Raw genomic sequence first — 12,985 nt, 5'->3', positions numbered from 1 at the left:
GGGTAGCAAAAAGACATTTTAGTTATCCATCACTGAGGAAACAAAAGATACAGCACTCTTTGAGCCTGTTAAAGTTGGATCTCCTAGCCTAGAGGCTGCAGATGCTGCTCACAGGATGTAAGAAAACTGCTTAGGCAAAGATTCTAACTTGCAAAAATTCTGTTTCAGACACTAAAAAGCATGTTTGACTTTGTTTTCTTTTAATCATACCTGTCTTTTATTCTTCCTTTGTATCACTTATGTCTCTGTTCTTTGTTATTAAACTTATGGTATATTGTATATTAAAATGAAGTGTGAGTCTTCAGTTAACCTAACAGGCTGGTGTGAGTGCTTTTTCTTCGGAGGAAGCAAACTTGATTTCTGTGAATGTCAGGACAGGACACTGCAGAGACATATCTCTGGGGACCTTGGGAATTGGGGTTCACTGATTGTTTCCTGCAAGGCAAGGTTATACTGGCAGAGCCTTAGAAGAGTTTGCTGCAAGGAAGACAGGCTGGTGTGTCAAGGAACTGACACACAACTTAACAGCAGCAAATATCTCCCTTTTGCTAAGGCTGAGGTGTAACACAGTGGCTCACAGTTCTGGTGTCCTGAGCATAACATAAGAGCTGGAAGTTAGAAGGTTTCTAACCATCAGAAGAATGATGTTCTGGAACAGCTTTCCACCAGTAGCAGGGGCAAACAATCTAAGTAGGTTTAAGAGAGAACTGGATACATTTATGAAAGGGATTATATGACAGGGGTTGCCTGCCATAGGATCCTTCCAGTCCTATGCCCTAGGTCTAGTTTTTTGTACTGTCTAAGTTTACAGTATTGTAAGTAATAGTTTCTTTGATTGTATTTGTTAAGGGTGTTATGTGTATTCATAAAGGTCCCTCTAATATTTCATAAATATAACTACACAATTTGTGGGTGTATGAGAGCCTAACATACTATTATTACCTATTTGTACCATATAGCACAGCTAAAATCACCAGCCTCAACCATTCAAAATTGCAAGTCAGCCCCTGGCCAAAAGCATAACATTAGCTTTAAAATCATGATTTTTAAAATATATGAATGTCAGCTTCTTTCTCTATTTGCCTTCTCTGAGCTCCTGCACATTTAGCACTGAGCAGCTGCAGCATTAGTCAGTGGAAGGGCAAGACTCAGAAGCAGGATGAAGGAGAAGCAGAAGTACCTGGCTGTGTGAGACTGGCTCCACCCAGAAGCCCTGCTGTGGCATCTCTTCATCTCAGGGTAGTGCACCTTTATAGGTCTCTCCAAACTCCAGGGAGATGTTCCGAAGGCCTAAGTCATCTCAAGATTAGTCAGATTTTTTAAAGGATTGAAATACAGTCAAATGTGTGAACGATTATTCTTGTTAGATAGCTCCCAGTCTTAAGAGACTACATCATGTAAGTCAGGATAAGCATATATACCCAGTGTATGCAATTATCTCTCAAGTTTATCAGTGCACAGCCATTAAGCATCAGATGTTATTTGTCCTGAGTGGTCACTTTGAGGTTTTGCTGTACTACACCAGAAAGTTAGAGTTACTGATACTGAAAGGTAAATGGTGGGACATAATTTATTTCAATACATAGTGCAACTCATTATGCAAAATCTAATTTATCCATCTTAATGTTCAGTTTTAAGTGGGACATTCCTGGGTAGGACTGCAAAAGCAGTCTTTGTGTTAGTTGTTCAGTTCCCATAAGCCATGTCTGTCCAAAATAACTACTGTATATTTTAGGATATTTAAGTTGAACTTAGTCATACCATTGTATTGTTATTGATGGATCAATTGTTGATTAATCTCTTAGATCATAATGGTCAATAAGGGTTTGGTCTCCTAAGGACTACAGCATCAGAAATATTACCAGTATCATTAGAACGAAAGACCCAAAGAGCATACAAAAAGCAATTGCAATTATTCACAAGGTCCTTTATTAATTCATTAAGCAGATAAACAAACAGCTGATACAAAGTGAGTGCAAAATGCTTAGCCTGGCATCACTCAGATCTCACATTTCCTGCGTTGGAACCCTGGAGTGTCAGTCATTATCTTCCTCATTGTCATCTTCACCATCACCACCAGTGGTTGTCTTGCTACCATATCCCTGTGCATTTGCCCCAGCACACAGGCTGGACAACACCTTTTATCCTGAGTTATATATGAGTCATACATATGCATAAGGTTTCCAACCCTTTTTCCCTAATCTATACTTCCATACCCCCTAATTAAGGGGTAACCTGTTTTTCATAGGCAATCTCATTAGTTCCTTTTTACTCAGTTACCATAGCAACTTGTGTACAATTTAGAATTCTCCAAGATGTTATCATCTGTCATCTTGTGGTATTAACTGATAGATTCACGGAAGATAGGCATAAAAGGGCCTTAAGACAGGAGAGAATCAGGCCAAAACTGCTGAACATGAATTTTTACTAATGCTGCATTCTAAAAACAACTGGCATTTAAGATATACTATGAAATAAGTAGATTTAGCTAAGCTTCTACCCTCCTGTCCCCACCTCCCGCCAAGGACCAACTAAAACTTAATAGTTTGCAGTAGATTTTCATTTCCGGGAAGATTCTATTTTCCATTGCTGCAGTGGCAACATCACGAATCTTTGCATTCATTATCTCCCCACAGCAACCTGACTTTTGTACAGTGACTCATTGAAGCCTCAGGTCACTGAGTAGGAAGGTTTCAAAGACCTGCTAAGGAAGCACAGTCCCTGTCAGGAATTTTTGATATAGATTATCTCTACCTTGTGCAGCTGAGCTGCTGACAAAGTGATTTCACAGGAGATCTCTCTATATATTTAGAAAGTGATACACTCAGCCCTTGGTGACAGCAAGCATTGAAGGCACTCATTGCAGCAGCAAAAAAACTCATCATGGTACAAAATAATTTTTTCTTTTTGCAGATTTTTTTTGTGGTGCTCTCTATTCCCTTGTCATGCAATCAGTCATTAGCTAAAGATTTTCCAACTTAAAAATCTCTAATAGATGGTACTGTGGAACTTGAGTTGCCAGGATAACAATTAGAGTATGTCTACACTGCTATTAGACAGCCATGGCTGGCCTATGCCAGCTGACTTGGGCTTGCGGGGCTGTTTAATTGTGGTGTAGAAATTCAGGCTCTGGCTGCAGCCTGTGCTCTGGGACCCTTCCACCAATGAGGATCCTAGAAATTAGGCTCCAGCCAAGCCCTTTAGCATGAAAGCCATGAACCTGAGTCAACTGGCAGAGGCCAGCTGCAGGTTTTTAATTGCAGTGTACCCTCAGAGGCCCTCCAAAAGGCTTGAGGGTATTGCTTGGATGTTCATCTAAAGCTTTTTGGTTTTTATCCACATCACTTTAATTTAGAAATCAGGCTCCAAATCTCACAATTTCAGATTTTAATTTGCAGTACTGCCTGGCTCCAGTCTAGCCCAATACGTTATAGAAACAGTTTCTCTCGTATGCTACTTTGTTACTTCCGCTTCAGGAGTAAGCTGAAACGAGGAAGTGCAGAAGTATCTGAAGTTTTGTTGGTTTGTTTTTTAAGATGTGCTGGTAATCTCCAATACTACCTAACAGACTGCCCTTCTCCCTATACAGCATGACAGCTCTTGGGTAATATTTTCAGACGTCCCTAAATGACTTAGGAGTGGAGTTGCTCAGAAATTCTCCACATTTTTCTGTTGGTGAATGCTGCTTTGCTGAAACTAAATTGTTCCAATAAGATGGTTTACTTTGATGAAAGTCTGACAGAAAGTGAGCATGCTTTGAAACCTGCCTGGTTTCCTGCCCTCCTGGATCTACTGCAGCTCACCTGGCAGGCTGCTGCGGTACTGGGAGCACAAAAGTTCTATACCACGTTATACTTGTATAATCACAGCAGTACAATCCACCCTAGTGTGAACACAGTTACACCCAGTATTAGTGAGCTTAGGCAGTATAGCTATTTCCACAGGGGATGGGGAATAAGCTATGTGGTATAAGGAACCTTTACAGTGGCATAACTATATTAACTTTTAATGTATGCAGGTGCCCACACACAGCATCTGATTGGCACAAGCCTTTAACCAATTTTTTTCAAGCACTTCGCTGAGGAAATATGGGTACATAACTGCCATCCAGTCAGAAGAAAGGCTAAAAACTCCTTTGTAATGACATGTACTACGATGCTGTATATTTAAGGGACTTCCATGGCCTCCCTTACTGTAGTATCTGAGCCTTGTGAGGAAGGAAAGTTCTATTATTCATATTTAACATAGTGGGAACTGAGGCACAGAGAGAGTAAGTAACTTGCCTAAGTAGAGTAGTTGTAGTCATGTTGGTTTTCCCAGACCTGAAGAAGAGCACTGTGTGGCTCAAAAGCTTGTCTCCCTCACCAACAGGAGTTGGTCCAGTAAAAAATATTACCTCACCTTAGGTCTCTAGGTTGCCCATTGTCATATGGGGAGTCTGTAACAGAGCAGAGAATTTAGTACTCTAACCACTGGACCATCCTTACTCTCCGTTCAACAAACTGATAAGAATTTAACTATAGTGGGTACTTACAGACAAGTTTTTCCTTGTGAAGACTTGTTTCAGTGCTTCAGCAAAACTTTCTGGTAATCATTGGTAGCTGTATGTTATGATATTGATCTAATCGAGCATTAACATCATTACTGTAGTTTTGAGGTCCACTGTTTCATACCAATGGTTCTGGCATGATCTGTTTTTGTTCCTGGTCTGTTTGACGGCATGAGGCAGCATAAAGGGGTGGAATGTTTACCGTCCATCATGTTCAGAAGGAGGATACAGGCAAACCACCGATACAGTGTGTGCCACTGCAAAATATTCAGGAGTGCCACAGTCTCATCAAAATGACCCAGAAGGTCTTTGCCATAATGATGATTGTTATTTCAGTCATCATCTCCAGCAGTGACCTAGAACCACTTATCCACAGCCAATAGATGTGTTTCAGAATCTGTTCATCTGTTACTAAACAGTGTTTCCTTGCACAGCACATTTTCCTGTCAGTAGACAGCAGTTTTTTTCCCTTTTCTTCAAAGCAAGTCCTTTCTTCTCTGTTGGGAACATTTTCTTCCCTAAAAAACTTCTCTTGCCAACTCTCTCTCTCTCTCTGGGAGGCTTTAGGACTACATACAGTCCAACAAAGTTGGTGGATTTGACACACCAGATCCTCCTGAAGCTAGAAAATTACTTCTTTATACTTCAGTTTACTCAGTTTCTTTCTGAATCAACTGTCCAACTTCCGTGAGGTTCTGTTTTAAATGGCAGTGTTAGAGTAGAATATAAATAGATCCTTAAAATAGATACCTTTTAAAATTAATACACCAGTTGCATGCCAGGAATAGACTTTTTTATACTATGTTGTTTCCTATTGAAAGGTTTCAGATACTTGCTGAAATAAACCATTTTTTAATATAGATTGCAGGACAGACATATCATTTAGGCTTAGGTCATACTATAGGTGTGACAGGTTCCCTTTGGGTTGCCACTAGGAACAGGGGTAACAATGAGCCCGCCTGGCCCACCAACCTGGGTCCCCTTTACATTGTACTGCTATGCAGCCTGTCAAGTCCTTCCCGAGGCTTCAGATTGCACTTAACCAGCACTCACATAGGTAGGGACCCATCCAGCTGCAGTTATACACACGGATGCTGAGATCAGCTCTGCATGGGAAAGCTCAGCTAAGGCACCCCCAGTTGCTAAGGCACAGCCCTCCCCCTGGAGTGTAAACCCAAAATCATAACATCTTGTGCTGCACAGGGACCTGTAAAGCATAAGCTCATGGAATTTGCCCCCTTCCTCAGTGTGGAGAGAGAGAGATGCAACAGCTTTCTGCCCCAAGTTATAATTTCCACACCCTGGTTTTAGACAAAACAAAAACAAGTTTATTAACTACAAAGATAGATTTTAAGTGATTACAAATGATAGCAAACAGATCAAAGCAGATTACCTTAGTAAATAAACAAAACCGCAACTGAGCTTAATATACAAAATAGGTAGGATATGAATTAGCAAATTCTCATCCTGAGTGATAAACAGGCTGACAGATTCTTAAGGCACAAGCTGCCTTGGCTTTCCCAGGTTTTCATACACAGGCTAAAAATCCCTCTAGCCTGGGACCATCACTTCCCACAGTTAAGTCCTTGCCCTTCCGGTTTTTCCAGGTGTGTTGTTGTAGGATGATTGAGGTACTAACATCATTTCCCCCTTTTTATATCTTCTTCCCACTTGCTGGAAAGCTCTTTTGCTGTGGCCTGGGTAAAACAGTTCTCACTGTGTAGTGCTATCTCTGAAAGATTTCTATTGTACACAGTTCCTGGAGTAATCCTTGTGCTTGTGTGCTTTTCCTCGATGAGCCATTAACATTGTTTGGGGTTTTTTTGCTGTTGTACCTGAAAGGCTGCTTGTGGGTGTTTTCAACCTCAGAACATGTTTCAGTAACACATACATATCCAAACTTCATAACTTCACATACAATGATAGCACATACAATCCAATGGGATATTAATGTCTAGCAGATCAAGATTTTTAGAATGATACCTCATATGGCATACTTTGTACAAAACATATCCTAATTACATGATAGTGGTGAATATTGGGGTGCCAGAGTGTCACAATAGGTACATCTACATTTACAGTGGTGTGTAGAGTAGATCAGCACAACAGCCAGCCAACAGGAGGGGCTCAATAAGTGAGTTGCATCCTGCCCCCAGTCACAGAAAGAAAACATAACTTAAAGTTACCTGATATGTACATCAGGTTTCCAATGCAAAATAAAATTAAATAGACTTGTTATTTAAAAAAAATAGAGAGGCATATTGCATGACCTCTGTATCATAACGGGTAATCTAAACGTACTTATCAACACAGAAAGTGGAGGTGTAAGCAATTCATGTAATTCTGAACCAAATTTTACTGTCAGTCACATCTACTCACATGTGAAATTGACAGCAGAATTTGACTTTATGTGCAATATACAATTGGGATTACTTACTTTGTAAGCAATTTTGGGACCCAGGACCATCTTTCCATTATGTATGTGCACAGTGCCTCGTATAACTGGATCCTTATTCTTGACTGGTGGTCCCTAAGCACTACTCCAGTGCAAATAAATATGTTGAAAATAAATGAATCATTCAATAAATAAAGCCAAAGATATAATTGAAAAATGGAGAGAAGCAATTTACTGAAGTCTTCGAGTCTGCAATTTCTACTTAGTGTTTCTGGTCTCAAATTTCCCAGACAACAATTTGAGATAATGCATTTGAAAATTGTAGAACCTCTTTTTCGTGAGGCTGATAAAGACTCTGAAAAATAAAACTCTCATTTTGGAGGGTCTGAATAGAATGCAATTACTGCACATACACAGGAAGCAGTAAACAGAATCAAGAAGTAGAAACTAAAAAAATATACATTGTGATAGAATGATTGTAGTAAATTGATGAATATTTTGATTTTACCATTGTTTAACTCTTAAGGCTATGATGGAGCCAAGTGCTATTCACAGAAAACTGGGGTACCATGTAAATAAACAAAGCAGACTATGACCAGGGTTCCATTTCAAATGGCATATAGTGCAATACAACAAGTCAACACAGTGCAGTATATATTTTGTTTTCTGCACTACTTTTACTGGAGGAAGAATCCATTTGACTGCTATTATTATTTTAGGAATAAACAAAAAAATATGCCATCAAATTATTATTTTGTATAGTGGAAATAAAGCTATTTGAGGGAAAAGTAAGTGACTTGCCAGTGATCAACTGGTACACGTGATATTAATTAAAATGTTTTTGTCTTGGACTTAAAAGGTTTCTTCAAAAGTGTATAACTTATTAATTTCCCCAAGATAGATTCCAAGGCCAGATGGGACTGTTATGATCATCTTCTCTGAACTCCTGTATAACACAGGCCATAGAACTTCCTCACAATAATTTCTAGAACAGATATTTTAGGAAAAAATCTAATAACGATTTAAAAGTGGTCAGTGATGGAAAATCCACCACAAACATTGGTAAGCTGTTCTAAAGGTTAATTACACTCATCATTAAAAATATACACCTTATTTCCAATCTGAATTTATCCAACTTCATTTTCCAGCTGTTGCATCATGTTATACCTTTTTCTGCTAGGACTGAAGAGCCCATTATTAAATATTTCTTTCCCATGTAGGTATTTATAGATTGTAATCAAATCAGCCCTTAGCATGTTCTTTATTTAGCTAAATAGATTGAACACCTTGAGTCTATCACTATAAGAAATCTTTTCTAATCTTTTAATTCTTGTGGCTCTTCCCTGAATCCTTGCCAATTTATCAGCATCTTTCTTGAACAGTGGACACCAGAACTGAACGCACTGTTCCAGAAGTGTTCTAAACAGAGAGGTAAAATAATTTCTCTACTACTATTTACTATTCCCCTGTTTATCCATTCAAGGACTGCATTAGCCCTTTTGGCCACAGCATCACCCTGGGAGCTCATGTTTAGCTACTATCATAGAATCATAGAATCATAGAATATCAGGGTTGGAAGGGACCCCAGAAGGTCATCTAGTCCAACCCCCTGCTCAAAGCAGGACCAAGTCCCAGTTAAATCATCCCAGCTAGGGCTTTGTCAAGCCTGACCTTAAAAACCTCTAAGGAAGGAGATTCTACCACCTCCCTAGGTAACGCATTCCAGTGTTTCACCACCCTCTTAGTGAAAAAGTTTTTCCTAATATCCAATCTAAACCTCCCCCATTGCAACTTGAGACCATTACTCCTCGTTCTGTCATCTGCTACCATTGAGAACAGTCTAGAGCCATCCTCTTTGAAACCCCCTTTCAGGTAGTTGAAAGCAGCTATCAAATCCCCCCTCATTCTTCTCTTCTGCAGACTAAACAATCCCAGCTCCCTCAGCCTCTCCTCATAAGTCATGTGCTCTAGACCCCTAATCATTTTCGTTGCCCTTCGTTGTACTCTTTCCAATTTATCCATATCCTTCCTGTAGTGTGGGGCCCAAAACTGGACACAGTACTCCAGATGAGGCCTCACCAGTGTCGAATAGAGGGGAACGATCACGTCCCTCGATCTGCTCGCTATGCCCCTACTTATACATCCCAAAATGCCATTGGCCTTCTTGGCAACAAGGGCACACTGCTGACTCATATCCAGCTTCTCGTCCACTGTCACCCCTAGGTCCTTTTCCGCAGAACTGCTGCCGAGCCATTCGGTCCCTAGTCTGTAGCGGTGCATTGGATTCTTCCATCCTAAGTGCAGGACCCTGCACTTATCCTTATTGAACCTCATTAGATTTCTTTTGGCCCAATCCTCCAATTTGTCTAGGTCCTTCTGTATCCTATCCCTCCCCTCCAGCGTATCTACCACTCCTCCCAGTTTAGTATCATCCGCAAATTTGCTGAGAGTGCAATCCACACCATCCTCCAGATCATTTATGAAGATATTGAACAAAACGGGCCCCAGGACCGACCCCTGGGGCACTCCACTTGACACCGGCTGCCAACTAGACATGGAGCCATTGATCACTACCCGTTGAGCCCGACAATCTAGCCAGCTTTCTACCCACCTTATAGTGCATTCATCCAGCCCATACTTCCTTAACTTGCTGACAAGAATGCTGTGGGAGACCGTGTCAAAAGCTTTGCTAAAGTCAAGAAACAATACATCCACTGCTTTCCCTTCATCCACAGAACCAGTAATCTCATCATAAAAGGCGATTAGATTAGTCAGGCATGACCTTCCCTTGGTGAATCCATGCTGACTGTTCCTGATCACTTTCCTCTCCTCTAAGTGCTTCAGGATTGATTCTTTGAGGACCTGCTCCATGATTTTTCCAGGGACTGAGGTGAGGCTGACCGGCCTGTAGTTCCCAGGATCTTCCTTCTTCCCTTTTTTAAAGATGGGCACTACATTAGCCTTTTTCCAGTCATCCGGGACTTCCCCCGTTCGCCACGAGTTTTCAAAGATAATGGCCAAGGGCTCTGCAATCACAGCCGCCAATTCCTTCAGCACTCTCGGATGCAATTCGTCCGGCCCCATGGACTTGTGCACGTCCAGCTTTTCTAAATAGTCCCTAACCACCTCTATCTCTACAGAGGGCTGGCCATCTCTTCCCCATTTTGTGTTGCCCAGCACAGCAGTCTGGGAGCTGACCTTGTTAGTGAAAACAGAGGCAAAAAAAGCATTGAGTACATTAGCTTTTTCCACATCCTCTGTCACTAGCTTGCCTCCCTCATTCAGTAAGGGGCCCACACTTTCCTTGGCTTTCTTCTTGTTGCCAACATACCTGAAGAAACCCTTCTTGTTACTCTTGACATCTCTTGCTAGCTGCAGCTCCAGGTGCGATTTGGCCCTCCTGATATCTTTCCTACATGCCCGAGCAATATTTTTATACTCTTCCCTGGTCATATGTCCAAGCTTCCACTTCTTGTAAGCTTCTTTTTTATGTTTAAGATCCGCTAGGATTTCACCATTAAGCCAAGCTGGTCGCCTGCCATATTTACTATTCTTTCGACTCATCGGGATGGTTTGTCCCTGTAACCTCAACAGGGATTCCTTGAAATACAGCCAGCTCTCCTGGACTCCCTTCCCTTTCATGTTAGTCCCCCAGGGGATCCTGGCCATCTGTTCCCTGAGGGAGTCAAAGTCTGCTTTCCTGAAGTCCAGGGTCCGTATCCTGCTGCTTACCTTTCTTCCCTGCGTCAGGATCCTGAACTCAACCAACTCATGGTCACTGCCTCCCAGATTCCCATCCACTTTTGCTTCCCCCACTAATTCTACCCGGTTTGTGAGCAGCAGGTCAAGAAAAGCGCTCCCCCTAGTTGGCTCCCCTAGCACTTGCACCAGGAAATTGTCCCCTACGCTTTCCAAAAACTTCCTGGATTGTCTATGCACCGCTGTATTGCTCTCCCAGCAGATATCAGGAAAATTAAAGTCACCCATGAGAATCAGGGCATGCGATCTAGTAGCTTCCGTGAGTTGCCGGAAGAAAGCCTCATCCACCTCATCCCCCTGGTCCGGTGGTCTATAGCAGACTCCCACCATGACATCACTCTTGTTGCACACACTTCTAAACTTAATCCAGAGACACTCAGGTTTTTCCACAGTTTCGTACCGGAGCTCTGAGCAGTCATACTGCTCCCTTACATACAGTGCTACTCCCCCACCTTTTCTGCCCTGCCTGTCCTTCCTGAACAGTTTATAACCATCCATGACTGTACTCCAGTCATGTGAGTTATCCCACCAAGTCTCTGTTATTCCAATCACGTCATAATTCCTTGACATCACCAGGACCTCCAGTTCTCCCTGCTTGTTTCCAAGGCTTTGTGCATTTGTATATAAGCACTTGAGATAACCTGTTGATCGCCCCTCATTCCCAGTATGAGGCAGGAGCCCTCCCCTCACAGACCTTCCTGCCTTTGCTTCCTCCCGGTATCCCGCTTTCCCACTTACCTCAGGGCTTTGGTCTCCTTCCCCCGGTGAACCTAGTTTAAAGCCCTCCTCACTAGGTTAGCCAGCCTGCTGGCAAAGATGTTCTTCCCTCTCTTCGTAAGATGGAGCCCGTCTCTGCCCAGCACTCCTCCTTCATGGAACACCATCCCATGGTCAAAGAATCCAAAGCCTTCTCTCCGACACCACCTGCGTAGCCATTCGTTGACCTCCACGATTCGACGGTCCCTACCCAGGCCTTTTCCTTCCACGGGGAGGATGGACGAGAACACCACTTGCGCCTCCAACTCCTTTATCCTTCTTCCCAGAGCCACATAGTCCGCAGTGATCCGCTCAAGGTCATTCTTGGCAGTATCATTGGTGCCCACGTGGAGAAGCAGGAAGGGGTAGCGATCCGAGGGCTTGATGAGTCTCGGCAGTCTCTCCGTCACATCACGAATCTTAGCCCCTGGCAAGCAGCAGACTTCTCGGTTTTCCCGGTCAGGGCGGCAGATAGATGACTCAGTCCCCCGGAGGAGAGAGTCCCCGACCACCACCACCCGCCTTCATTACTCCAATTTTTGAGTCATCTGAAAACTTTAAAAGTTGTTGTGGAAAACGAGTCACACCATCTGTTTGGTTCAAACAGTCTGAGGTCCTTTTATTTGAATACAAGCATGTAGGGAGAAGGAGACAGAGATGGCCACATGCATGTGCCACCCTGGTCTCTCTCTGTCCTGCCCCTATAATACCAGTCTTACATAGCTTTTTACATTCAAGTCAAATGATACATTTCCTTAATTTTTTATCACTCAAGCATTGTTAATAAAGCCTTATAAGGAGCCAAAATAAACAGGTTCATAATTAGCACTGTGCTGACACACTTTGTTATTGTCAAGATCTGCGGTTTGCTTGTGGCAGCGTTTTGTCTAGGGGCTTTTGCAGGTTTGGGGGCGGGGGTTGCATATACTGGACATCTAGGGACTTGAGTTAGGCTAGAGGTTGGCCTAGTTCGTTATCTGGATCAAAATACCACGGCCCAGCATATGCAAATGCTCTTAGCTTAAGCTAAGTCTTACAGGATGCAGGCTTGTAGGCCTCTTGCATTACTGCTCTTGCCTATGCTGCATATTGTGCATAGATCTTGTCACAGGGTGGGATGGGATCAGGTTTAACAGCAAGGTTAACAGCAATTTCCCCCACAATTCCTGTTTTGTGCTTTTAGCACAACTATTAGTTGTAAACCTTCATTTTTATCAAACCTTGTATTTTTTTATTTTAAATTAAATGGCTTAGACTTTGGGGTTTTAGTTGAATGCAATGACAATGCATGGATAGGATGATATGGAAGGTGCTATTTTATTACATCTTTTACAATAACGATAACATAATCCTAAACTAAACAACTACACTAAAAGCATTAACATTCCCATTGAAACAATATGATAGGGTTGTTGTATAGCCTTAGTCACAGAACACAATACATTATACTTAGTATATAAAGTAGACTCTTTATAGTCTGTATGGAAAGCATGCTTCGTAATTTGATATATATTTTTGGAGCATAC

The sequence above is a fragment of the Dermochelys coriacea genome, chromosome 2, assembly GCF_009764565.3.
Source record: "Dermochelys coriacea isolate rDerCor1 chromosome 2, rDerCor1.pri.v4, whole genome shotgun sequence".
NCBI lineage: Eukaryota > Metazoa > Chordata > Testudines > Dermochelyidae > Dermochelys > Dermochelys coriacea.
The sequence above is the reverse complement of the archived record's forward strand: the minus strand, read 5'-3'. Positions refer to the sequence as shown.